General features: G+C 34.9%; 1 protein-coding gene across 1 annotated transcript in view; it reads right to left on the reverse strand.

The window, feature by feature from the left end:
* RGMB (repulsive guidance molecule BMP co-receptor b) overlaps nt 1-27,153 on the reverse strand; it is a 1,123,009-nt gene that overhangs the window by 957,074 nt on the left and 138,782 nt on the right. The window contains exon 8 of the mRNA XM_087861962.1: nt 19,657-19,737. The gene's annotated coding sequence lies outside the window, so the exon portion shown is untranslated. The remainder of the gene's footprint in view (nt 1-19,656; nt 19,738-27,153) is intronic.

Genomic DNA, 27,153 nt, shown 5'->3' on the forward strand with positions numbered 1-27,153 from the left:
ATAACTTCCTCTGAATTTTGCTGTGATTTAAAAAAAATTTTTTTAATTGAATAGTGTGACTTGCAAAAATTTAGAGTACAAGATTTGAGTCAATAGGATCTCAACTCAATTCTGGTTCTTTCCATTTGTATAACCTGGACCTGTTTCCTTTTATGTAAAATAGGGATGATTCCATTTATTTAAAGATCACAGTAAGGATTAAAGGAAATAATGAATTTAAAGCATGTATCACAGCAAATATGTAAACATTCAAGTATTTTGAAACCATTAATAATGGCAGACATATTTTAGAGGATGGGAATGCACTGTAATAGAAAACTGGAAAAAAATTAAGTCTGGGTCCTTTTTCAGTGTAGATAAACACCTAAGTAAGGTTAATAATCAGACATATTAATCATGTGATTAACTTTACTAAAATAAAAATATTCAAAATGTTTTCATTAGTAAAATATTGGGTTTTTTCCAATTTACTGTTCTTATCATTTAAAAAACCAGTCCTCTTTATAAAGATTTAAATTCTTATTTGCAGTGACTCAAAAAAATCATGGTAAATTTTGACATTAGGAAAGCACAGAGATATCAAAGTAAACCTTAAATGTACAGTAACCAAATTCTATATCCTATGGATAGAAATATCTATAGATAGGTTAAATATGTTTAACGTCACATTTTTTAAAAAATAAACTGTGTAAAGAATGGAACTATGGAGTAGAAATAAAATGAACCATAGAGTAGAAAAAAAAAAAAAAGAGACTTAACCTGCCGATAACAAAAGAGCTATAAGAAGAATTGTAATAAAAAGGGAAAGACAAACAGATCCATAAACAACAGGTAACTATCAAGACAGCTATGTGGAAAAAGTGGTGCAGGTTTGAAAGGCAGATCAGTCCTTGTTTTGAATTCTGTTTACCCCACTTGCTGTGTGACTTTAAGAAAACTATTTCAGCTCAAGATAGGGCTTCCTCACACATAAAGTGAAAATGATAGAGGCTTTACAACATTGCTATTAAGATCCACTTCTAAAACTAATATTATACTGTATGTTAACTAATTAGAATTTAAAGAAAAACTTGAAACAACAAAAAAGTAATAAAAAAGATTTATGAACATTCAAAAAAAGAATGTGTTTGAATAGGTCTGCACATTATAGGGGTTCAATAAACTATAACTAAAGTTAACATCGTATTAAATAATGTTATCTTTCAAAAGTAGCATGAATAAATCACTCATGTAATTCTAGGTGCATATGTAACTTCACAATATGTTGCACATGGAGCAATTCATTCTGAAGACCTGAATGCACAAAGAATGCTATGAAAATTCTAGGTGGGTTTTGTTAATTTTCTCAGTTGTTTGTTTTTTACTTGATTGATTTATGCCCTTATCTTTATTTTCTTCTACTCACTTTCGGTTTCAATTGCTTTCTTTCTCCAGTTTCTTAAGGTAGAGATTTACACCATTGCTTTTAAACCTTTCTTATTTGAATACAAGCTTTTAAAGCTAGATCTTTTCTTCTAATCACTGTTGCAGCAGCATTCTACAAATTTTGGTATTTTGTCCCTTAATTAGAATTTAGTTTGATATATTTTAAATTTTCTTTTTGATTTCTTCTTTGACCCATGTGTTGATTAGAAGTTTTATTTAGAAAAACCGCAATTTTTGTTCATTTATTTTTACTACTAATTTTTTTTCTAAGTTTATTTTGTTATAGTCCAAAAACATTCCACATGATTTCAATCTTTTCAAATGTGTTGAGGCTGATTTTATGATCCAGTTTATGGTCTATATTGTTAAATTCACAGTGAGTTTGTAAGAAGAATATGCATTCTATAGTTGTTGAGGGTCATATTCTATAAGTTAGAAGTAGGTTAAGGTAGTTGACAGTGTTACTCAAATATTTTATAGACTGATTTTTTAGTGTATTTGCTCAATTAATTATTAAGAGAGTCTCCAACTTTTTTTTTTTTAAGTAGGTTTCATGCCCAGTATAGAGCCCAACACGGGGCTTGACCTCACCACCCTGAGATCAAGACCTGAGCTGAGATCAAAAGTCAGATGCTGCAACAACTGAGGCACCCAGGTGCCCCAAGTCTCCAACTATTATTTCTCCCGTTAGGTTGATTTATTTTTAGGGGGGCCTCATTAGTTTTGAAAATCTGTTAAGTACACATGTATGTATACACAGTTAGAATAAAAATATAAAATAATCAGGAAGTCCTATGTCCTTTTTTTGTCCCTGAAATTATTTCAATAATTTTAAGCAAGTATATTATGATGTACCTCCCTTTATCTTGGGCAGTACACCTGGCTTAAGTCTACGGTCTGAGTACCTTTGCTTACTATTTACACAGCACGTATTTTCCATTCTTTTACTTTTCATTTGTCTGAATCTTTGATTTAAAAACACATACATGGGGGCGCCTGGGTGGCTCAGTCATTAAGCCTCCACCTTTGGCTCAGGGAGTTATCCTGGTGGTCTGAGATCCAGCCCCACATCAGGCTCCTCCACTAGGAGCCTGCTTCTTCCTCTCCCACTCCCCCTCCTTGTGTTCCCTCTCTCACTGTCTGTCTCTCTGTCAAGTAAATAAATAAAATCTTTTAAAAAAATTAAAAAAACAAAAAACACAGACAACATAACCCTTTTTATCCATTCTGATAACCTGATTTTTATTGTGGTGTTTACTTCATTTACATTTAATATATTTGATAGAAAGTAAATAGGAAGATGCCTATCTGTCCACTGTGTTCTTTGGTCCTTTGTTGTTCCTCTTTTACTGTCTTTTTAGGTTAAGCAAAAATTTTAGTCTCCCATTTTACAGCTTCAATTGGCTTTTTAACTACACTTCATTTTATTTACTTGTGTTTGCTTTCAGGATCACAGTATGCATCTGAAACTTAACAGTTTTTGTAGAATTAAGAATACTATCACTTTATATAAAATGAAAACCTTAAAAACAGTCTATTTCCATTTAATTGCCCTCGTTTGTTTTTTTCTCAAAAATAACTTATAAGAAAAACTTTTTCAGTACAAAGGTCTTGTGTAATTATCCATATAGTTACCATTTCTAGTTTTTCTCGTTTTTTCTGTACATTAAATTTGCAATCTAGTATTATTTCTCATTCTGAAAAACTTTCTTCAGCATTTCTTTAATTACAGGTCTGCTGGTGAGGAATGATCTAAAAAATGTTATCTAAGTAATTATCTTTTCATGTAAAAAAGTAACTATTTTACTATCATTTTTGGAGGACATGTTCAGTACATACAGGATTCTAAGGTGACACTCTACTTTCCTCTCAGTACTTAAAAACGTTCATTGTGCTCTGTCCTCCATTGTTCTTGTTCAGATGTCATTCTTTTCATTTGAATTCTGCATGTGAGTCATAGCTCTTTTCCTCTGGGTGCTTTTAAGATTTTTCTCATGTATCAAATCATCACATTTTACAGTTTTAACTTACATAATGTAATGTATCAATTTTATTTCAGTAAAGCTGGGAGTGGGGAGAGTTTTCTCTTTGTATTTGGTTTCCAGCAGTTTGCTATCATGTGCTTAGGTATGATTTTACTTGTATTGATTGTGCTTATCTAGTTCCCAACTTGTGGCTTCTTTCACCATTGGCAGAATAAAGAATAAGCACTCTAAATCTTCTTCAGAGAGTATAACTTTTAGCCAGCTCCTTAGTGCCAACCAGAAGCCTGTCTGAAATAAATGAGATAACTGACCATACTTAACACCTCTCGGGAAACAGGAATTCAGTTGTGTATCATCCGTACATTCTCAGGTTTAAGCAAAGATGTGTTGAGTGAAGTGTCAGGTAATATAAATAAGTTGTATGATTTTACTTTTGAACTTTGCTTGGATCTTTCCATGCCCCAACGGGGGAGAAGGAGACCCCAAATGAAAAATATGTTATAGAATTTACTATGAAGAAACATCTTAGTCTCTCTTGGATAATTGTTTTATTACCCACTAATAGGGCAGCCTGAAAATTAATCCTCAAAGCTAGACTATGTATATTATCACTCCTTCCTTGGTAACAATTTTATTTGCACTTTTATTTTTCTTTAAAGATTTTGTTTATTTGAGAGAGAGAGAGAGAGAGAGAGAGAGAGAGAGAGAGAGAGAGAGAGATGACAGACAAGTTTCAGGAAAGAATATCCATCCCAATATGTAGTATTCTTCCTAAGGTAGTGACTGTCAACCGGCAGTAAGTTTGCTCCCTGGGGCATACTTGGCAATGTTTGGAGACATTTTTTATTGTCACAACTGGGAGGGCACTACTGCCATCTATCAGGGATGCTGCTTAATATCCTACAATGCACAAGACAGCTGAACAACACGCAGTTATCCATCCCAAAGTATCGAGTGCCACTGTTGAGAAATGCTGTTTTAGGCTATTTCCATTATCTACTTCTCAAGCTATTTTGTTTTCATAACTGTAGGCATAAATAGAATATCACCAACCAGTACACAAATTGATAGCCAAAAAAATTAAGAGGCTGACTACTCTCCATTTTGGAAGCGAGGCCTATGTTTAAAATAATCAAATGTATATGGTTGCTACTTTTTATTCTCTAAATATAGGACCCAACTTTCTGTCTTTGATTTTTGGGGGTTTTTTGTTTTTGTTTCACCAGCCTGGTGAAGGAGTTGCTATCAGTTTATGTGTGTTGAATGATATTACTGGACTGACTTGAATGGTGCTACTCCAAAACACAATGAATAATTCATTTTCAATTCATACAAGGTATGAATTATGGGTAAAAATATCTAGGTACAACTGACTTCCAGATATATATATTTGCATTCCTCTGATTGATCTTACCAGAATGGAAACATCTCATGCAAGTACAACAGGTATTAATTTCCTTTACTGCTAACTCATTTGTGAGGGTATGAGTACTCTGGTTCAGAACAAAGAAATATAATCCATCTTACGAAAAAAAAATGAAATCATTTAGGATTATTTTTTATCATTTACATTGTTTGTGGTTATTATTACCTTAAAAAAAAGACTATTGACTCTTCTAACCTCTTTAATTAGCAGATTCTTAAAAGGACATAGAGTCAGGTTTTGAGCACTCAAGTGAGCTCAAGTTTAAGTGAATAACTAAAGAATATATTTGCTCACAGTATGTTTGGTCCTCTAGATAAATATACCTTATGAAAAATGTGTTTAATTTCATCTGTTACCGCCAGAAGACTTGGCTAATGTCCTTATGTAGCTGCAGTGGAAATAGGGTCCTGCTGAGAAATCATTCTCAAAGACAGAATGTGCTACTTCAGAATACTGGCTCAAAAACACCACAGATTTTTCAATTAAGTTCTTAGAACAACATTTTATATAAATGGTTCAGCACATTTTCCCCCCAAATGGTAAAATAAACTGACTCACTAGCGTTCTAATCACATTGTGCTAACAAGTCATAAGTTAAATCGAATAACATCGTCTTAAGGCTGGTCACAGAACCACCATGAAATCTGACTACTTAGTAGTGTTGAACTTGTGAAGTCCATAGATTAACTGAATAAAGATTTAATTAATGCTACACTCAGACATTAGGTTAAAGAGAATTGACAGCTAGAAAATGTTGACATCCTGATGGGCTTCAAATCTGAAAAGGTGCTAATTTTTAACTTTGAAAAGTTTAAAGATTTCTCTTTGAATTTAAATTTATATTGCACACCCAGACATTCATCAATTTTAAGGTTGAACTATGTTCAATGTTCCCAGAAAAATTAGATTGTCCTTCAATATTGTACATGTAGCTCAAGTGAACTTGCTTCAAATTCTGCATCAAAAAGGTTTTTTGTTTTTTCTTTTTAAAAGAACAAGCTGCTTGACAATTCTACCATAATGCTTCTTATAGAGCTTCTAGGTTGAAAATGATAGCATGGTTTTAATCTATCAGAATTATACTCACATACAGACCAGAACCATTAACATCTTTTTGGCTTCAATAACTAAAAGAAATGTAAATATGGGTCTTTATTAGTCACCTGCTTATATTAACACTGGGTGGGACATAATGATTCTATCTTTGACTATAATATTGTTAATGCTAAAATACCCAAATGTCAGCATGGTAACTTGAACAAAGAAAGGCCACAAAACACCTGCTACAAGAATATGATGAAAACATAAAACACTTGTGGTTCCCTTTTAGCTTGGAATATGTGGAAAGAGAATTGAGTATATATGTATGTGTGTACTTGTAGGATTTTATTCTTACTGAATAAAATAAAACATATGGCTCTTTAAGGAGAATATAACAGCTATCCCCATCACCATAGCCTGAAGTGATCTATTTTCCAAGCACCTATTCTATTTAAAGGTAAATAAGTAATCCTTTATCATCCTATATGGTTGTCTTGGAATTGCTACTAAGACCTAGTACAATATTGTTAGTTAATTTAATGTGGATTTTTTTCCTACTACCTTGTATGTTCTTTGAAGTTAAGCCTTATTTCTCCCCTATAAATTATGCCACACTCACAGTGTACGTTCAATACATACATGATGACTGGTCAATAAAAGAGAAAACTGGCTAAAAGACAATTTTGAAAGAGAGGCCTACATCTCAAAATGCTTTCATGCCTTTTTTCACTTTCAAATATCTGTTGCACAGCTTTCTGTGAAGAACTAGGTGCTCATACCATCTAAGCTCTGATAACTAACTGTCTGGTTTATTCTACTTTCTGAATCATGTGACTTTGTGCCACCACATCACTCGGGGTAATTGCTCCATTCCAAGGATGGTGCCATTTCATTGGTTATGAGTAAGGATTTCAGTATTCCTAATGGAGTTTAGCAATGGCAGATTGGTTTGAGACTTGGATATACTGCCTTTTAAAATCAATAAAGAGAATTTGATTAATCAGAAATGGCCTTTATTTGGATTTCTATTGCTCATGGATTGGGTATCCTCCAATTGTTTATTTTATGGCAGATCTTGTTTTGATAGATATTGGATATTAGTTAAGATAGATTAGCTTGTTTAGTATTGATTATAACCCAGGGCACCTGGGTGGCTCAGTCAGTTAAGCATCTGCCTTTGGCTCAGATCATGATCCCAGGGTCCTGGGATGGAGTTTTGCTCAGCAGAGAGCCTGCTTCTCCCTGTCCCTGCCACTGCCCCTGCCTGTGTTCTCTCTCTCTCTAATAAATAAAATCTTTAATATATATATATATATATATTGATTGTAACCCTATGGGGAAAGCATTATTATTGTAACCATATCACAAATAAGTTAACTATGGTAATGAAGAGGTATTCAGGTCACACAATCAGAAAGGGGTGGAAGCCAGTGGTCTTTGTTTTTTTTAAGATTTTATTTATTTATTCAACAGAGATAGAGACAGCCAGCAAGAGAGGGAACACAACCAGGGGGAGTGGGAGAGGAAGAAGCAGGCTCATAGCGGAGGAGCCTGATGTGGGGCTCGATCCCATAACACCGGGATCACGCCCTGAGCCAAAGGCAGACGCCCAACCTCTGTGCCACCCAGGCGCCCCCAGTGGTCTTTGGTTTTATTTAACTCTGAGATGTGGGTATACCTTCCCCTGAAAGTCAATTATATATATTGCCATCACAGAAGAAAGTAAGTAATGCCTGCCTAATACCCACAAGAAATATCACCTTACCCCAAAAGTTTTGTTTAGTGTTTAATATATTTACAGTATTTTAAATATTCTGCTGACCCCAGTGAATTATTGAAGGAAATCACTAAAACCAAACATATATATTACAAGGTAGGTAACAAGAGAGTTCCGATCAACTCTCCCCATCCTCAGTCACCCACGTGTGCCTTCAGATTTTGGCTGTAGGTAGGAAACAACTCTTTCTAGGTCCTCAAAGTGAGCCCTGCAATATTGGTCAGTATTATACAATACATAATATATGCCACACAGTGTTTTACATTCTTTTCACACCAGAGCTACTCAAGGGGTGGTGGCTAGCAGTCTACTATGAATTGCAAAAATTGAGAATGAGCATTTAGAAGGTTTTAGAGAAAATTATAAGTAATTTTTCCTGTTCAATCTGGTGGATTTTTGTTTTTTAGAATCAAGACCAGTATATATCTTTTTCTTTAGTAATTCATTGTTCTGTTTTACAAAACTATCAATAACAGATTGGCAATTTTTTAAAAAGATCATCTTGTGTAAAAAGCATTCCTTTCTGTATATTGATTCATGTAATTCTTATAACAACTCTATAAAATGGCTATTAGCCACATAGTCAGATGAAGATCCTAAGGCACAGAGAAGTCAAAGTTAGGTAGTTAGTAGGTTGACAGAGCAGAAATTCAATCTCAAGCATTGCGGTATCAAGACAGGCCTTTAACCACTATGATAAAATGCCTCTCCTAAGCCCAACTTTGGCAGATGTCGGAAAAACAGTGGCAGAAAATCTAACTAATAGTCTTGGGTAGAGAACAAAAGTGTCAACAGAATGACCCTTTGACTTATTCCTAGCCATTCGCATTCTATCACCAATTTAAAGCAGTGCTAAGGTTTACCCAACCCAGAGTAGAGTACTATCCTTGACATGATTTTTGCTCCACTACTGGAGCTCTTGTGAACCTTCCATTTATTTGTTTCTTCCTATTGACAGGTTCTTCAAAACTTAGCCTCCCTCTGGCTGGAGTCTTTAGAATCTGAGGTTCTAGGATTCAGTTATGTCACAAGCCACTCTTTGCAGTAAAATTTTGTGAGGTAAGTCACTTGCAATCATGGAACAAATCAATGTATTCAGTGCTCACTCTGTAAAATCACTTGCATTCTTTTTGTGTGTATATTGTACATAATTTTTACTGTCCTACCTTTTAAATATATTTGATTTAGTTTAAAACTTTTACTTTAACTGACAAACTTGGATATTGGTTTAGAAATTTAGTTAATTTTTTCCCCTCAATCAACAAAAAGATGGGTTGAGTCTGTTTTTGTTTCTAATGTGGTTACCATTCTCCTCCTTGCCAGGCAACAAAGTGCAGTGAAAACAGTGTGGAATTTGAAGTAAAAGTTTGGGATCTGTTATTTCCATTTCTCCAACAAATAATGAGAATCTATTATGGGTGAAGGCACTGTTAAAATTGCTAAAGACATAGCAGTGATTAAGATGACAATCTTCCTGTTCTCATGGAGCTTACATTTGAGGAATCAGATATTAAATACACTAGGGAATAAGGAAGTAGTAGTAAGTTCTAGGAAGAAAATAAAACAGTATTGAGATAAATTGACTGATAGGGAGGTTTTAGATTGTGTATCAAGGAAAGGCTCTCTAAATAACCAATAGTTGAACTGAGATCTGAATGCCAAGCAAGAAATAGACATTTAACACATTTAGGAAAGAATTCCAGGGGAAAGATCTTTTATCCTATCAGAAAAAGAACAAAATTAAAAAAACAAAACCTAGTTTAAACAAAAGAAGGGTAGATATTGGCTGAGATGAGCAGAGGTCAAAGATGGGTATAGTTCACGGCTGTCTATTTGCTGTAGCTCTGCAATCTTCTCAGCTTGGTCTTCATCTATGGGACTACCTCAAGTCTGAATTTGAGTCAAGAGAGCTATCAAAATCCCAGGCTTTGCATGGAACATCCAACAAAGGGATTGTCTTTTGACGTTGCTCTATTTTAAGAGCAAGAAAACATTTCCAAGAAACCTCTGGCACGCTTTTCCCATGTGCAACTGGCCTGAGTACAGTCACTTGCCCATTTCTGACTCTGTCCCTATGACTGAGGAAATTTTTTGCATGGCCTAGCATGAGTGTGGGCATCTAGTTCAATGCCTAACAACAACAACAACAACAAAATGGAGATCATCACCATTGGCTTTGACTATTCAGAATTACCCCTAGAGCAGGAGTGAATCCCAGAAACTATGCAGCTACAATGTAGACACCTGAACAAAAAAACAGGAAGCTATCTTGGATGAAAAGTCTAAAAATGAATGGAAACTACATAAGAGGTCAACAACATGCAGTATGAACAACTCCTGCAAAACCCTGGATCCATTAGAGGACAGAAAGGTGGCTCAACAAATCACCTCTAATAGGGTGCTATTAGAGAAGGAAGCGATAGGAAGTGGGATCCTATGCAGACAAAAGTCAATTCCTGTAGGTACTCATGGATCATGGAGAGGAGTTTAGATTTTATTTAAAGTGTGCTGCACAGTCATCAGGATGTTTTAACTGCAGTAGAAGGATGGGGCTACAATGTGAGATAAATCATGCTGGCTCTGGGAACAGAGCAAAGTGGTACATCACTGGGTCATTTAAGTGCACATTTAGTTCATCTTCCTAAATTCCATTTACCTTGTTTTATTTAAAGCAATGGTTCAACTACCTATTACAAAGCATTGTTTTAAATTGTAAATGAAAAATGTGTACAAGTACTTTTGAATTCTTTGCTAAACAAATAACAAAGACACCACCATTCCTTCAGAGTCCTGATCACATGTCTTCTCAGAGCCTTTCCTGTCCAGACCAGCCCTACACTGACTGCTCTTTCCCCAGGGACTCCTGTGGTGTTTTGTGCTATAAAAAATCATTTTACTTTTAAAGTTTAAAATTTTATCAGACTAGCATATGCATATTTACTATGTTACAATTTAAAAGCATTATCCTAGATCTTCAACCAGATCTTAAGTGCAAGGCATACATGAAAGTTTCTAGCACAGTGTCTGGCACAAAGTAAATATTAAAATAAGTTTTCTTTCTTTGGGGTCCAGGCCTCTGCTTATACTTGCATTGTGCCTCTTCCCTTCCCTAAGAACTTGCCCTAGAAGGGAGAACAAAAAAGAAGTACTTAACCAGTCATTATTCAAAGAGTTGTATGTCTATTTAAATGATAGAAACTGGACAATTAGTAATGTTGAAAGGGGAAAAAGTAAATGACAAAGAAACTAAAAATAAAATTTTCTATTGTGTAATCATCTTGAAATCACTAGATTAATAAATTCTTAACTATCACTTTGATTCTTTCCTGCAAGCTCCTAGTAGAAAAGCTGAAAAAGATGTAGCATATTGTCCAAAGTTTTTAGCATGAAGAAGACAAAATAATCCACCATAAAGAGCCAATATTTTAGCTACTTATTCAGAAACACAATGCAGTTCAAAAAAGAGGGCATAACAAAGCTCATGTGCTAAGGAATGAATCATCCAAACACATACACTGTACCTACTGTACACGTTCAGGGAGTCTAACATCTGACTTTCTCATACACTCCAGCAGACACATCAGTAACCTAAACATCCTAGATTAAACAATTCACCCCTGAATCACTTTAAGCCATGTAAAGCAATAAACCTTCGAGATAAAAGACAAATAAAATGGCAGAGTTTGCTGACAGCCATGTGCAGACTATGTTTATCTTTGATTTACTGAACAAAGGGTAAATGCTAAAAGCCCCTTTTGGTACACTTCTTTGGAAATATTAACACAGAGTTAGTAAGATAATATACTGCATGGTGTTAAGAAATAAACATTATCAATTTTCCTGACATTGCTGAATGCAGCCTAAACTCAACCTAGGACAAAATTTCAGGAGAAAAGCTAATGATCACTACAGAACAAAAAAAAAAAAAAAACAACAACAACAACAAAAAACAAAAAATAAAAACAAAAAAAAAACCCACATCAGAATGTAATACAAATATGGCTTTATTACTTTATAAGTTCAGCCAGAATGAATACTCACAATTATGTAATATTTAATGCTTAATTTTATTTTCTGGGGTACCCTACAAACCATCAGTCATGAAAAATATTAAAGAGCACACATTTCAATACCGCATAATTAAAATAAATGTGGGTTGCTATATTTTGCTTACTTTGCATTTGTGATTTATACATTTTCCTGAATACATAGTTAAGGGAATATATGCTCAGTAGGAGAAGTAATATCACCACTGCATGCTCAACAAATCATCCACAAAAGTGTTGCATGCACTACCATTTACTTAGAGCAAATGGTTGTTTTTCTATAAACATATTATTTATGAGAGCATCAGATGCAATCTGCATACTAATGTATCCTTGTATTTCACAGAATTACCCACATGGTTTAGTGATTTTCTCTCTCTCCACAATAACAACCTCCCTCCACCCCCAATTAGTTCCATCCCCACATAGATCTCTACCATGCAAGTATTTGTCTTAGGTATATCAAAAATAGTTGAAAACAGCCATGGAGAAATAATTCCAATCACAAAAACATTCTACACCCTAAAAATTCCCTTCTTCATTCAATCACTTTCTTTCTACAAATAAACAAATAGATCCATCACCACCCAAACAATCTTGAAGGCTTCCAGTTGATATCTATGTAAAGTAAGCAATTAAAACAGTCTATACAAAGTATGCACATAAACTTACACAATCAAGTTCAAAATAGCGAAAAGCTAAGTGCAAGGATCCAGACTTTGTTATCTCAGAAAAATCAAGATTCTGTTATTTATATTTGCCACTATTGATATGAATATTATACAATCATGTTTAGGTTTTATCATCACCCAATGACATTTAACTCCCCTTTTCTTAAAAATATATTATCCTCCTTAGATTTGTCTTTAAGAAGAATGGTTATGCAGTACAGAGGCTGGCATGGTCACAAATCAGCGGCTTCGCGCCATAATTTGTGACACTGCCTAGCAACCTCCCCTTATTACAAAGAGCACAACAATGTAATGGTGGTTTAAGGAGAGCAAGAACTAACAAAAATTTACATAAAATAAATGACTTTATAAAGGGCAAATACTCATTTGCTTAATATACTATACTGAAATCCATTAAAGATTTTCATAAGCCAATGAAAATGCAAATGCAATATAACTTGAATTCTGGTTACTAGAAAGCCTTTCATTGTCTGATAGTTTTGTGGATTTTATGTACAGTCGCCTTTGTGTTTTATTCTGTCAAAACCGATTCCCCAATATGCTTATACATAAACGTACTAAAATTTATTTCAGTAAATAATTTTTTAATGATTACTCAGAATTGAGACCCTTAAGCAGTTTATTATCTAAGCCAAATTAACTGCAATAAATCAATTTCTCATGGTTTGTATACTTCCACGAGACCTGCTATGAACCCAGTTGTGTGCTCCCCAAAATTCTTAAGTTAAAGCCTTAACCTTCAAGGTGACAGTATTGGGATACTGGCCTTTGAAAGATGCTCAGGTTTAGTGAAGGTCATGAGGGTGGGGTCCTCATAACATGATTAGGGCCCTTAAGAAGAGATACCGGAGAGCGTGTGGTTTCTCTCCCTCCAATATGTGAGGACACAGTGAGAATACAGTGTGTAAAACCCAGGAGGAGCGCTCTCACCAGAAACAAACCATGCTGGCACCCTACCTAAACTTGGACTTCAAGTCTCCAGGACTGTTTAAGCCATGCAGCTTATGTATGGTATTTTTGTTACAGCAAACCAAAAAGACTAATTCAAGAGCTCTATGGAACATAACTTCTCTAGAATATATAGGATTATGATAAAAAATATTAATTATTGGCTTTTCCTCATGTTCCTTTTCACCCTTCTCAACAGTTACCATTTTTAAGATGATCATCATTTATACATTATACTTTCATAAGATTTGATATGTGAGAAACATTTTTTCACAATTCTATGTCTAGACTAATAACATATTTTAAACTATATAAATCAAATATTGAACACTGTTTATCTTTAACATCAAGATTTATTTGAGCTTAAATAAATCTCTCTCCTTTCCTTGGAAAACCTGTGATTACAAATTTGTGATTACAAATTTCTCAAGGAAAGGAGTAATTTTTAAAGTCAATTTTAAAAACTAAAGGAGAAATGTCAATTTGATTATACTTAAGGATATGGACATTTTAAAAGTACTTTAAAGAAACCACCCAACCAGACAGAATGAATAACCATCCTGGTTTACCTAGAACCCTCCTGGTTTTAGCACTTTAAATCCCCCGTCCCAGGACACACTTCAGTCCTAGGCAAATCAGGACAGGTGGTCAACTTAACAGTACATTACCTTGTCATTTTTTACCATAGGTCATTAAGTATCTATGATTCTCATTTATTCTAAGGACGCAGAGTAAATAGAAACTTTCATTGTGTATATATATATCTGCATCAGAGTATAATTAACCTTTCTTCTATAAATTTTTACAACCTTACAACTAAAAAGGGACATTAGAAATTATTTCCCCTAGGACTTAAGTTACAAGTAAGCCAACTATAGTTTGCAGAGATCAAAGTTTGTGAATTAGCTATAACAAGAATGCTCTTCTCATTTTAGTCCTCAAGGAACTTTCTAAAGATAGTCTAATTAAAAAAAAAAAAAAAAACCTTTCGAAATTCCTGACAGCGAAAAGGTGATGAAAAAATTAAAAGGTACCATACTACCATGTAAAAATTCAGTGCTATTCTGACCAGGAATTATCTAACTTAGATAAGACTTTTAATTCATACAGGGTAAATGTCTAACAATTGCTAAGTCAAACATGAAAAAAAAAAAATAAAGAATGAATTGTAAGGTACACACCAGAGAGTAACAATAGTCAATCCAATAGGTCACAATTGCTTTAGGAACAAATAGTTTAGTAGATTATCAATTTATGAGCTTGGAAAAAATGGAAGGACATACCCAAGATCATTAACATTACTAAAGTGGACATGGCTTGCAGAGGTTGTAGGAAATATGGAGGAGGAATAAAGTGTCTATTGATAAAAACTTGATGTAGGATATGATTCCATTTATAAAAGAGATTCCATTTATGAAACAGAGAAAGAGAGAGGGATGCCTCAAAGAGTATGACCACCAAAATTATAATGGTGTTTACCTCAAGATGAAGAGGTTACATATGATCTTTATTTTCTTTCATACAGTATTTTAAACACACACACACACACACAGGATGTATTCTGTACCCACTGATTTCTACACTTCAGAAAATTAAGGACTAGTGGATAAATTTTGTCCAGTTTTACATTAACTGAGGAAGAATTTAAGGCATTTAAAAATCCAGATTGGCTTTCATTAAAAATTTCCAGTTTGACAATTGGTTTGTAAATTGCCATATTTGAAATAGAATCAATGTCAGTAATATTTTTAAAACCAATCCTGGACATAGCAAGATACAAATAATATATTTAACAATTCTTTTCTGACTTTGAAAGTAACACAGTATGATATTCTCATAAAATAATTAAAGAGGGGTGCCTAGGTATCTCAGTCAGTTAAGCATCCAGCTCTTGATTTCAACTCAGAGCATGATCTCAGGGTCCTGGGATCAAGCCCCATGTAGGGGTCTGTGCTCAGCACAGAGTCTGCTTAGGATTCTCTCTTTCCCTTTCCCCTCTGCCCCTCCCCCTGCTCATGCTCTCTGTCCCCCTCTCTGTGAAATAAAAATCTTAAAAACAATAATAATTGAAGAAAATTAAAATAACACTTTAGTTGATACCCTCTAGTACCTATATGTGTAAATACATATGTTTAGGTATCCCCAGTCAAAAATCCATGCATAACTTTGACTCCCCAAAAACTACTAACGATCTGTTGACTGGAAGCCTATCAATAACCAGTATTTAATTAGCACAGATTTTGTAGGCCATATGTATTACATATTTTAAGTATTCTATTACAATAAAGCTAGAGACAAGCAAATGTTAAGAAAATCCAAAGAGAAAGTACATTTGCAGTACTGTACCATTTTTATTTTAAATCCACATATAGGTGGACCCATGCAGTTCCAAACCTTGTTGTCTGAGGATCAACTGTATTTCCAATATCAAGTTAGCTTAATTAAAATTCATTCTATCTTTCAGGGAAGGATAAAATAAAATTCTTCTACCTAAACTCTCTATACCCAACAAACCAATTTGGTAATTAAAACATTAATGTCATGTTTATAGAGTGATACAATTTTAAATGCCATAATTTGCATGGTTGATTACTTCTTTAAAATTTGCTCTATTTCCATAGAGATTTATAGTTATTTAAGCGCTCAACAGGCAGCATGGAGTTAAGCTAACTATCAAATAACCTATGACTGTGTACCTCACAGTAAGTATTAATCTATTTCTAGCTAGATGCCTTTACCACCATGAGAATGGGGCTGAGCCAAGCATTTGGGCTGCAAAAGATCTAATTGGCTTTTTACTGAGCCTGCAAGGAAAATTTCTCCAGAGCGGTGCTGTCTTCAAATTTACCAGGTTAAAGTCAAACATTTAGAATTTGAAATCTCTCTGTCCCCTTACAGCACCACCTTTTAACTAGGAGTCAATGAATCAATCAGTGGAAAGAGTACCAGGGCAACAGAGCAGCATTCTATGCAATGCTTCAATCCTTTAATAGCTCCCTTCTGCAGAAGAAGCTGGAGAAGTTGGAATCCAAAGAGGCCCAATCAGTGCCATGTCTTTCCCCTGAGTTCTGAACCAAATGAAAAATAAGACAAATGTATATGGCAAACTGGAGTTGAAAATACCATCCTTGTCACTGGTAAAGCCGGAGCTGGAAAATACAACTTAACATGAAAATTGACCAGGCCTGAAAACCCCCCTGCCCTCCAGGGACATACTACACAAAGCAAAGTTTGAATCTATAGAGCAAAACATTTTTTTCCTCTCATCCAGCATGGAGAGAGACAAAAATTTTTTAAATCCCAATTCCTTTAAGACTGATAGGTTAGCTTCTGATAATTGATAAATGTCAATCAATGTTATTGTCTGCCAGCCAGATAATTCAATCAACCCTGATTGGAAAAAGTAAGGAATATCGTAAAAGGTCAAGCATGTTTAGGACAAATTCCTTCTCAGAGAAACCAAGAAGGTAGTACCTCATGTTTCAATTCACAAGAATCAATACACAGTGGAATTAGTCCTTCAAGGAAGATCCCATGATTCTACAGCACCACGCACAAGCTTTACCAGGGAAATTTAGAAGACAAGGGTCAGAAAAAGAAAGTCCCCAGTCCGCAATCCTACCGTCATCTCCCAGAGAACCGAAGGAGGACCAGGGTGCTCTGCTGCAGGTGCAGCGTGCATTCACATCCCGGGGCAAGGAGCCCCACACATTGTGATCCCTCTTCTCACAGAGCAAACACTACAACAATCTTTCCGGAGTGTCAGCTATTTACAGGAGTTGACGGAGGAAAGCAAGCTGCCCACCACCTATAGACCATGTCCTCAAGTACAGCTCTATACTGACAGAGGAAAGGAAGCCACGAGTCCTGTGGGATACCAAGTTTAGGTATAGCCTTTCCTGCTGGGTGCCCACTGTCAAAACTACCCAAAGTGGGTTCACAGGTGATTGCTTAAGAATTCCACTTGTCCTATCACAATTTCCCTTATTAAAATGTAAAAGAGAAAATTATCAAGTTTTCCTGCTATAATTTCCAGATATTCTGAAATAGAATTGAGCTCATATGAACATTTAAAACACACTGATGGAACAGCATTTAATAGGAATCCTTCTCTAACAACTACAGAAAGGAAAGATAATGCCTTCTTTTCCACTGTAATTAGTTTCTGGATTTTTTACAAGGAATTGTTGTACATATGTGAAGATAACTTAATTGCAATAAATTGGTAGATTCGATTCAGCTCTAACTCAATCAGTTGACAAATGGGGGAAATGGGATAGTATAAGAGTACTCAAAGGAAAGGAAACCAACCTTAAAACAGAAACCTTGAGCCTTTATGACAATCTAATCCTGACATGGGAAGAGAAAAAGTTGGCACCTCTTCAAATAAATAAAGTTCTAATATGTACTCTAACAGGTGCTTCAAAAATAATATATCTAATACTAGAAGAGAAATCTCCCATTATCGAATAGTGGACACTCAATGACTAACAATGAAGTCTCATTATTACTGCTCCATGTAAATACATTTTTATAGTATAATAACCTCTTCAATTAATTCTGTGTTCATTTATCACAGTGTAACGGCTGCCAAAGCAGGGTAACAGTTCAGCAAAATGTAGTCCTCATTTACTTTCACACAACAGTGAACTGTTTAGACTGTTACATAATCATAGTAATGCCATTCATACAGCCTGTCAATTCCATCCATTCAATTATGAAAACCAGAAAACCACAGAGCAGGGTGGCCCAGAAAAAACAGTTCCACAGAGAGGAAATTAAAAACGACTTCCGATGTCATTCCACCACCCCTTATTTTCGGTTTTTATTTTCCTCATTTTTTTCTTTTTCATTTTACTTTCATTGTCAGACATTTCCTTCACTTTTTTTTCTCCCTCTTCCCTGTGCATTTTATCTGTCAAAGACTCCAGAAGCACTGCTTGTGTAACATGGTGAATGAAGAAGAAAATGCGGATAATGTCAACATCCCTTTCACTACAACAAGAAAGAAGGCCTATAGGAGGGATATGCAATATTCACCAAAAGGGAGGATACAGTAAAGTCTTGGAGCAGTAGGAGTCGACCCTGGGTCCATGGGTCAGCCCCTCCATTTCTACCAAGACTCCAATCTACCAGCAGAGCTAAGCAGAGTGAAAAAAGCTGGGAAAAATGGCCAGGCTAAATTTGCATAAAATGGCCCCAGTCCTCTTACCTATCAAGCAAATATTGTGTAAACATTTTTAGCTGTCTTTCCTTACTTAAAACAAATAAAACCAGGACCCAAAAGTGCTCTGTGGCTCAACCTTCCTCTGCTCTGGGGACAGGGCAGTGCTTCAGAGGGAAGAGGGGCACAGCATATAGGATTTTTGTACATTCTGGGTGGGTAGACAAAAATCCCAAAACATAACCAATATTTACTTTCTTATATCCTTGAAAAATGGGGCCTAAATATCTGAGTTCATTTGATTTAACAACGTGAATATCATACTTCTTAAAGAATCGTTAGTAAAATTTATATTCCTCAATCCAAAGATAATCATTAGTACTGAAGTTGTTAAATGCCTCCTAGTGTCATAAGAATTACGTACACAATGAAATTCTGTACTGAGATTTAATTCAAGACTATTAAAAACTTTCATATGGTTTCTAACCATAAATTTACTAGTCACACCAAAGGATAAGTAAAACAGCCTACACAACACATATAAGAGCATTTGATGGCATACAAGTGTTAACAAATTACTTGAACAATCTTAATTCAGTGAAACCCAACTATGGAATGATTTTGTCTTTAATAACTGCCCTTTTGAATCTCCCTTTCCCACATCTTAAAATAACCTGAGATAGAATCTATAACGTTCTAATCCTACTCAAATTTAGGACTTTAATTTCATATCCAATACACTCACTCCCCTCTCCTAACTCAGGCTCGTTGTATTTCTTCCCGACTCCCTTTTCTGGTTCTAGCTTTTCCTTTGTTAAAACAGAATGTAGAACTTAGAGAAAAACGCCAAAAACATTGTTACCTACCTCGTGTAGTTGCACTCCTCCCTCAGCCAACAAACACCTCCCAACAGCGGGTGTTGAAACCCTTCTTTTATTAGAGAGCACAGGAGAATTCTATTGGGTGTCTCTTTGAAGGTACCTCCCCACTGCATAGCCTTCTGATGTGAAACATCTACTCGGGTTCAATGCTTCCAATCCTGCCTTAAATGCCAGGAGCAGTGATCAAGCACACATGTTTCCTTTGCATCAGTAGCTTTGTGTAAAATTCCAGCACCTGGTGCCCTACACAATACAAGCACGAGCTCCTTACCTGCTGCTCCCCCTCTCCTGGCAGTTGTTCTGTTTGCTCCGCCTCTGCTTATGCAATTGTGGAGTAGATCTGCAAGGCTGCCTAGGAAGAGACATCCAATTTAAGATTGAGATACCAATGTCATCCTCTTCCAGGCACCGTTGAGGTAGTCTCTTTGACCCCATTCTTCCTAGTTTGTGAGGAGTTCTCTTAGTTTCTTGGCTATGAGGAGAGAAAAATCATAGCACTCCTTGCTAGGTTGAGAACTCAAAACCACAATGAATATCCTTGAAGCCTATAACTTTTGCAGATATCTACTGGGGATGATGACTGGAGTAGCTGGGCCAATTCAGCTGTCTCTTTTCACATGATTGTTTACATTGAGGTATAATTGACATATAACATATTAGTTTCAGGTGTACAACACAATGATTTGATACTTGTATATATTGTAAAATGATCACTGCAATAAGTCTAGTTAATGTCCATCACCACACAGTTAAAAAATATTTTTTCTTGTAATGAGAATTTTAAAGATCAACTCTCTTAGCAATTTTCAAATATGCAATACAGTATTATTTAACTATAGTCACCATGCTGTATATCACATCTCTATGACTTACTTATTTTAAAACTGGAAGTTTATACCTTTTGAACACCTTCACCCATTTTGTGTGATTTCATGTATAGTTAACCCTTCAACAATGAGGGGGTTAGGGGCACTGACCCCTGCACAAAAATCCACATATAGCTTTTGATTCCTCCAAAACTTAACTACTAATAGCCTACCACTTACCAGAAACCTTACCAATTACACACATAGTTAATTAACACATATTTTGTAAGTTATATTTACTACATATTATATTCTTGCAATAAAGTGATATAGAAAAAAGAAAATCTTAAGGAAAATAACACAGTTTTATACACAGTACAGTATATTTATTGAAAAAAGCGCATCAATAATTGGACCTGCACATTTCAAATCTGTGTTGTTCAAGGGACAACTGCTCATGTTTACAACTTGTATTTTGTTACTTGGTATTGTATTATAACTTCTCATGCCTTTGATGATTCTTATTCAACATTTTTTGGCAAGGCTGCATAGTACTACATGGGATGACTAATAGGGTAATTTATTTTACTGTTATCCAACTTGGATATATGTAATGTAATTTTTCCCACTTTTTTACTATTATGAATATCATAGTAGTAAATATCCTGGTAGCTATTTGAACACATCTCTGATTATTTTATGTGACCAAATAATTTTTGCGACTTTGATTTTTTCTAAAAGGTATGAATTTGGGGGAGATTTTAAGTATATTATGGCAAATAATGTTTGAGGGTTATATACTCAAAAATACTGGGAATTATCAGTTTTTTTAAATATCTTAGCAACCCATAATTCTGTCAAATTACTCTCATAGGTAAAAATACTTTTATTAAGAATTAACATGTATGGTATGCCTGGGTGACTCAGTTGGTTAAGTGACTGACTCTTGGTGTCAGCTCAGGTCACAATCTCATGGTTGTGAGATGGAGCCCCATGTTGGGCTCCAAGCTCAATGCAGAGTCATCTTGATATTCCCTCTGCCCCTCCCCCACTCATGCAGGAGCACTCTCACTTTCTCTCACTCTCTCTTTGAAATATAAATATGTAAATAAAATCTTTTTTTTTAAATGTGTGTGATATACTACTCATATAAGTTCACCTTTAGTTTATCTTTTCAGTATTTGTGTAGAAAGGTATCTGAAAAAGTGTTTATCACATTTTGATGATGATTATTTCTAGGTAGACATTCAAGTGATATTTTACTTTCCTATTTATCCTTTCCTTATTGCCCTTCTAAATTATTTATTAAGAACCTGTAGCAGGTTTCTTTGACAATGACCATTAGTATTTTATGCACTTTTGCATATTATCAGTTTTTTAAATACTTCACTGAAAATATCCCACCATATGAAACCAGAGATTAAAATATATTAATAATTATAGCAATCATAGTAGTAACAGGAGTAAGTACCCTGGGATTATTAAATAGCATTCACCTAAAAGCATCAACTCATTTTATTGTGAGTTACAATCAAATTGTCAGTTTCTAAGAACAGGTTTCCCTTAAGTACAAAATTTATCCACATATAAAAACCTGGTCCAACTGCATTCAACAAGACAAAATAAAAACAGTTGAACTAATTGAAACAACCATTTAATGAGGAAATGGATGTTCGTATAAGTGAAACAAATCTCTCTTGGCCCTTTTTCCTTTGAATAACCTAGCCAATTTCAACTGGCCTCCTTGCCATTTGGTATTTACTTATATTTAGATTACTGTCAAAACATGGCGTTTTCTGAAATAGTGCTACATATCGGTGCTGTCTGTCAAGTAGCACAGTCTTATCAAATGTTTGATTTCCAACTTCTTGACTCACCCTTCTTTCTCCATAACATATATCAAAAAGATAACCTCGTGGTTAGATAATACCAACCTAATCAACAGCTCTTCTTTTTAACTAACGAATCGATTAAAGTTCCTGTTTGCCAGCAAGAGAACTTAATTCTAATTAAATTAAGCAAAAAACATGTTTTTACACTAAAGCAAAAACTATGTTATTATAAGCATTTGGTAGATAGGGCCACTTCACTGATCAATAAGATACACACTGGGGCCCAAGTCTGGAAGGCCAGAACCCAGGGAGCCACAAGCAGCAGAAAAACAGGACACTGGAACAGCCTGGTCCAGGATGATGTGGACATTGCTGTTGAGATCAGTCATTTCTGACCATTTCTCAGTTACTCTCCCAACACTTAACATCCCTAGAGATATAGAGGCCTATGGGCCAAGCTTAAGTCATCCAACTGGCTATCAGGATGAGAGTCTGGCACCTAGAAATAACCGCCCACCATAAACAGCCATAGTGGAAGAAGGACAATCTCCAAAAGAAAATGAGGGCACTATTAAAATAGGAATAGCTGTTGGGCAACCAAAAACAGCAAATGTTCACTGCACATGACTGAATTTAGTGCCTATCATGTCTTCTTCCCTTGCCTCATACCATAACTCTGAGACTAGCTTTTCTCGAACTGAAGATTGCAACGTATTAGTGAGTCATGAAATCAGTTTAGTGGTTCATATTCATATATTTAAAAGCAAAATTGAATGGAGCAGGAAATATCAGAAGGAATTGCATGTAGGAAGTTTGTGAAACTTCTGTCTCTTTTATGTCTACGGAGTATATGTTTGTTTTTGTGCATGTGTGTGAAGGTAAGCCATGGTCAAAAACATTTGAAAAAACTTTATCCTAGTCGTTACCGGCATTCTGTGGAGCCAACAATTATACGCACCCCCCCAACCTGGACTATTACAGTCTGAGAAGGGCAAATCCAATCACATGTAACTGTTACTATGAAGCCTCCATTATGAATCACTGGACAATAAACAGCTTAATGTTATAAAGCAAAGTCATCATTTATATCATCACATGTGGCTATTAAATTTTATTTAATTAGGACAAACAATCTGTGCAAACATTTATTTGATCACAAGTATTTACCATCTTGTCTGAAATTTTACTAGTGCCGCAAATAAGAAAATTCTCAATGTGGTAATTTTTCATCATGGATATTTTTATATCATTGTACTTTTATAAGCTCATGTTGAGTCAATCAACTCTCGCTTCTTCCATGAAATTTTCTCCAATTACTATAATCCACCCTAATTGCTCACCTTTTACTGAACTCCTTTGTCACTTAACTCCTGATAGTTCACTGCATAACTATAACACCTCACCCAAATGAAACACAGCTCAAAACTAGGTAGGGATAAGAGACATCTGATTAAACCAAAGAGAAATCACAAAGCCCATTCACTAAGATCAGTGCATTGTATTCATAAGAAAATTCTCTAGGATCTTGTCTGAAGCTCATTTTTTCTGCTTTCTATATAATCCTAATAAGAACACTACCTAGCACATGGGAGACAATAAATAATTATCAAATAGCGAATGGATGAAAGAAAGTGAGGGAGGAAAGGAGGAAGAAAGAAAATAAAGAAGGAAAGAGAAAGCAGAAAGAACAATTTCCAAGTCCAAAGCAAGTTAGAAGCAAAATGCAAGAGTGGGAAATAGGAATGAAGCAAGTAGGGAGATGGCGCCATTGCAAAGTGGATATCAATCACAAGTTCACACACACACACACACACACACACACACACACACACATGAATTTAAGAACACAAAATTCACAACAGTTTGGAGTTATTTAGGTATAATCAAATAGAAAAAAACATTTCAGTAGAACCTCAGTGTATTATCCAAAGAGCAAATTCTTATCATGAAGACCTTGAATCTTCCGAAAGATGTATTCAGTATATTCTATTGACAAAATATAATTTTAGACTATTTCATATCCAAGAGGTAAAAAGTGAAATATTTTGTTAGATTTGTCTATCTGAAAAATGGTGTTCCAAAACACTCTTTCCTCAAACATTCTTTGTAGCTGAATTATACTGCTAACATTTCATCAAATACAACTTCATCTCTTTGGCTTGACTGTAAACAGTTTGAGGGCAATAAACACCTTATACTTGTTACCTGAGATGCTTCAGAAATTATTAGGTTAAAACAATGTCAAGGGGCGCCTGGGTGTTGCAGTTCATTAAGCGTCTGCCTTCAGCTCAGGTCATGATCCCAGGGCCCTGGGATCAAGCCCCACATCAGGCTCTCTGCTCAGCGGGGAGCGCTTCTCCCTCTCCCTCTGCTGCTCCCCCTGCTTGTGTTCTCACGCTCTCACTCTCTCTCTCTCTCTCTCAAATAAATAAAATCTTTAAAAATAATAAAATAAAATAAAACAATGTCAAAAGAGTGTGAGCTTCATGCATTAGAAATGGATAAATGGATAAACGTTTCATAGGAAGACTGGATAAATTTTAAATACTGTCCTTCATTTGATAAACTTATTTAAATTAAAATACCAAAAGTAAGGACAATTCAGTGAATAACATATAGAGAATTTATGACATTTTACAAGAAAGAACAAGTCATTTTACTGAGCCATGGTCTCTGCTGTAAATATGTACCCATGTAAAGTGTGGACCCCCTCAGAACTAAATTCTGTATATATGTTAACTAACAAAATTTAAACTAAAAAATAAAAAAAAAGAACTAAATTCTTGAACTTTGAGAGATTCAGATGCAAATGTTCATCCTGCTTATCATGAACCCATCTTGCTTATTAACCACATTTTAGCAAAGAACAAAATTCCATTCCACAAATGGTTTAAATGACATGTACAGCTCATTTCCATGAAAAATGTGTGCAAAGTCTTTGACTCATATGACTACTATGCATCCATTCTGGACTAAGATCCTTACAAAGACCACTCAATGTAAGTTTTAATTGACAAATAATAACGAATATATATGTGAACATAAGAGAAGAAAAAAACTTTTCCTCTGGGTTTCTGTGTATATATATATCTCTCACACAACTCTGTTCTTTAAAAAATATGGTTTTATCAAAGTCTGTTTCATCTTAAAGTGACTATTTGGTTTTATACTAAGATTTATTTAGCTAAAGTTTGAAACATTATCTTCAGAAACATTATCTTCAGAAATATTTATATATACCTAAGAACAGGATTAAAATACTTGGTGTTTGCTTTTTTTATAACAAATTATATACATATTCCTAAAATGAATATGTATCAATACATGCTTTTTAAAACTGTAGCAATCAGGTCAAAGAACACTGAGTCTCTAAAAATCAAAGAAACTTCCCTCATATCACAGTCTTTTTAAATTAACTAACAATGATAATTTCTAGGGCCTTACTGGAAATATGAATTCTGACAGCTCTTTTTGTATACTGTCAATCCGTCCTAGAAGTAGTAATTTGTAGATAAATGGATTTAAATCAACAGAATATTGAAAAAATGATACTAAACAGATCAACGTATTTTTTCAATATTCAAGAAGTATACTTTTTTTTATTATGTTCAGTTAGCCAATATATAGTAGTACATCATTAGTTTTTGACGTAGTGTTCAGCGATTCATTAGTTGCATATAACACCCAGTCCTCATCACAACATGTGCCCTCCTTAGTACTCATCACCTGGTTACCCCATCCCCCCACCCCCTTCCTTCTGTAACCCTCAGTTTGTTTCCAAAATCAGAGATGGAGACAAACCATGAGAAGTATACTTTCTTCTTAGATGCCCTTAAAAAAAAAAAAAATTCCTCAGATGTGTGAGTACATGGAACTGATAAAATTGACAAAAATATAAAATATATATTTTATAAAAATATACAAAATTGCTTCTGATATTATTTCATTTATAAAAGCCATGAGCATGTTTTCCACAAGATTCTTTCACTAAGCTTGAAATCATACAAAATATTTTGTCACAAAAATGAGGAAATGCTAATCTAGTGACAGCAACAATCCCCAAGGGAACAAGTAGCCAAAATTACGCCTCTAGGTAACACTGGAAAAGAACCAGAAATGGCACATTTGACAGCAAGAAGACAACCTTTATTAAACCAATTCTATTCTGCTTTACCTCAATAATAAAATCAGAAGGCAATATTAATTAACAGTTGAATTATCATAAACTGAACACATCAGTGCATTGCTACCCAGTGCTGCTCATCGCAGATGGCACATGTAGAAAACAATGCTATTTGTACAGCACAGGGAGATAACCCAATGAGGTAACTGACTCCACAGACCCTATCATTGTAGGCTGCCCACGGCTGAGAAAACAAGTACCTTGGTCTATCCATAAAGACCAAGCACAGAGATTAGAAATTTCTGCGCTAACCTAATGAAAATGGAACTGTATTCTTTAACAGTATCCCAAGTTGACACACATGAGCTTCCCCGTGCCAAACAAAATTAGTGAATACTCATTGGATGCCTATTATTTGCAAATCTCTATGTTTAATGATTAAACCAAATTTTATCACAGTAAACCTAAAAAAAAAAAAATTGAATCAGCAGGTAGATTTGAATACCAGGCTAAGTATGAACATTCTCCTATAGGAGCAAAGTGCAGAAACTTCAAAGAAAAATTTGGAAGATGATATTAGGAATGTGGTTCGGTCTGAATTCATTTTTTCTTTGCATGGGGGAAAGGAGCAAGTTGACCTGAAGAATCTATTGAGTGAGTCCCATAATTGTTCGCTAAGGGTAAAAGAAAGAACAGAAAATCAGTTGATTGTGGTGCTTCAAGGAGTTTAATTTGGCAGTGAAATACCCAAAATTTTGGGAAGGAGAGAAAGTGAACCCAAAGGCACAAGGTTGTGGTGGGTGTGAGGAAGTAAGGGCTTCAAACACAGTAATGAAAAGGAATGAAAATCCAAAGATATAACAAGGGACAGAACAATACAACTTTATGACTAATTAGGTATAGATAAGGATAGATACAGGAAGCAAAAAGAAAAATTTAAGATGTGTATAGTTTTCTGATCGAGGGCTTAGAAAATATGTGGCAAAATTATTAAAGTGAATTTGAAA

This window comes from Ursus americanus, chromosome 5 (assembly GCF_024610735.1).
Source record: "Ursus americanus isolate L20-20 chromosome 5, mUrsAme1.1.p, whole genome shotgun sequence".
In the NCBI taxonomy this organism is placed as follows: domain Eukaryota; kingdom Metazoa; phylum Chordata; class Mammalia; order Carnivora; family Ursidae; genus Ursus; species Ursus americanus.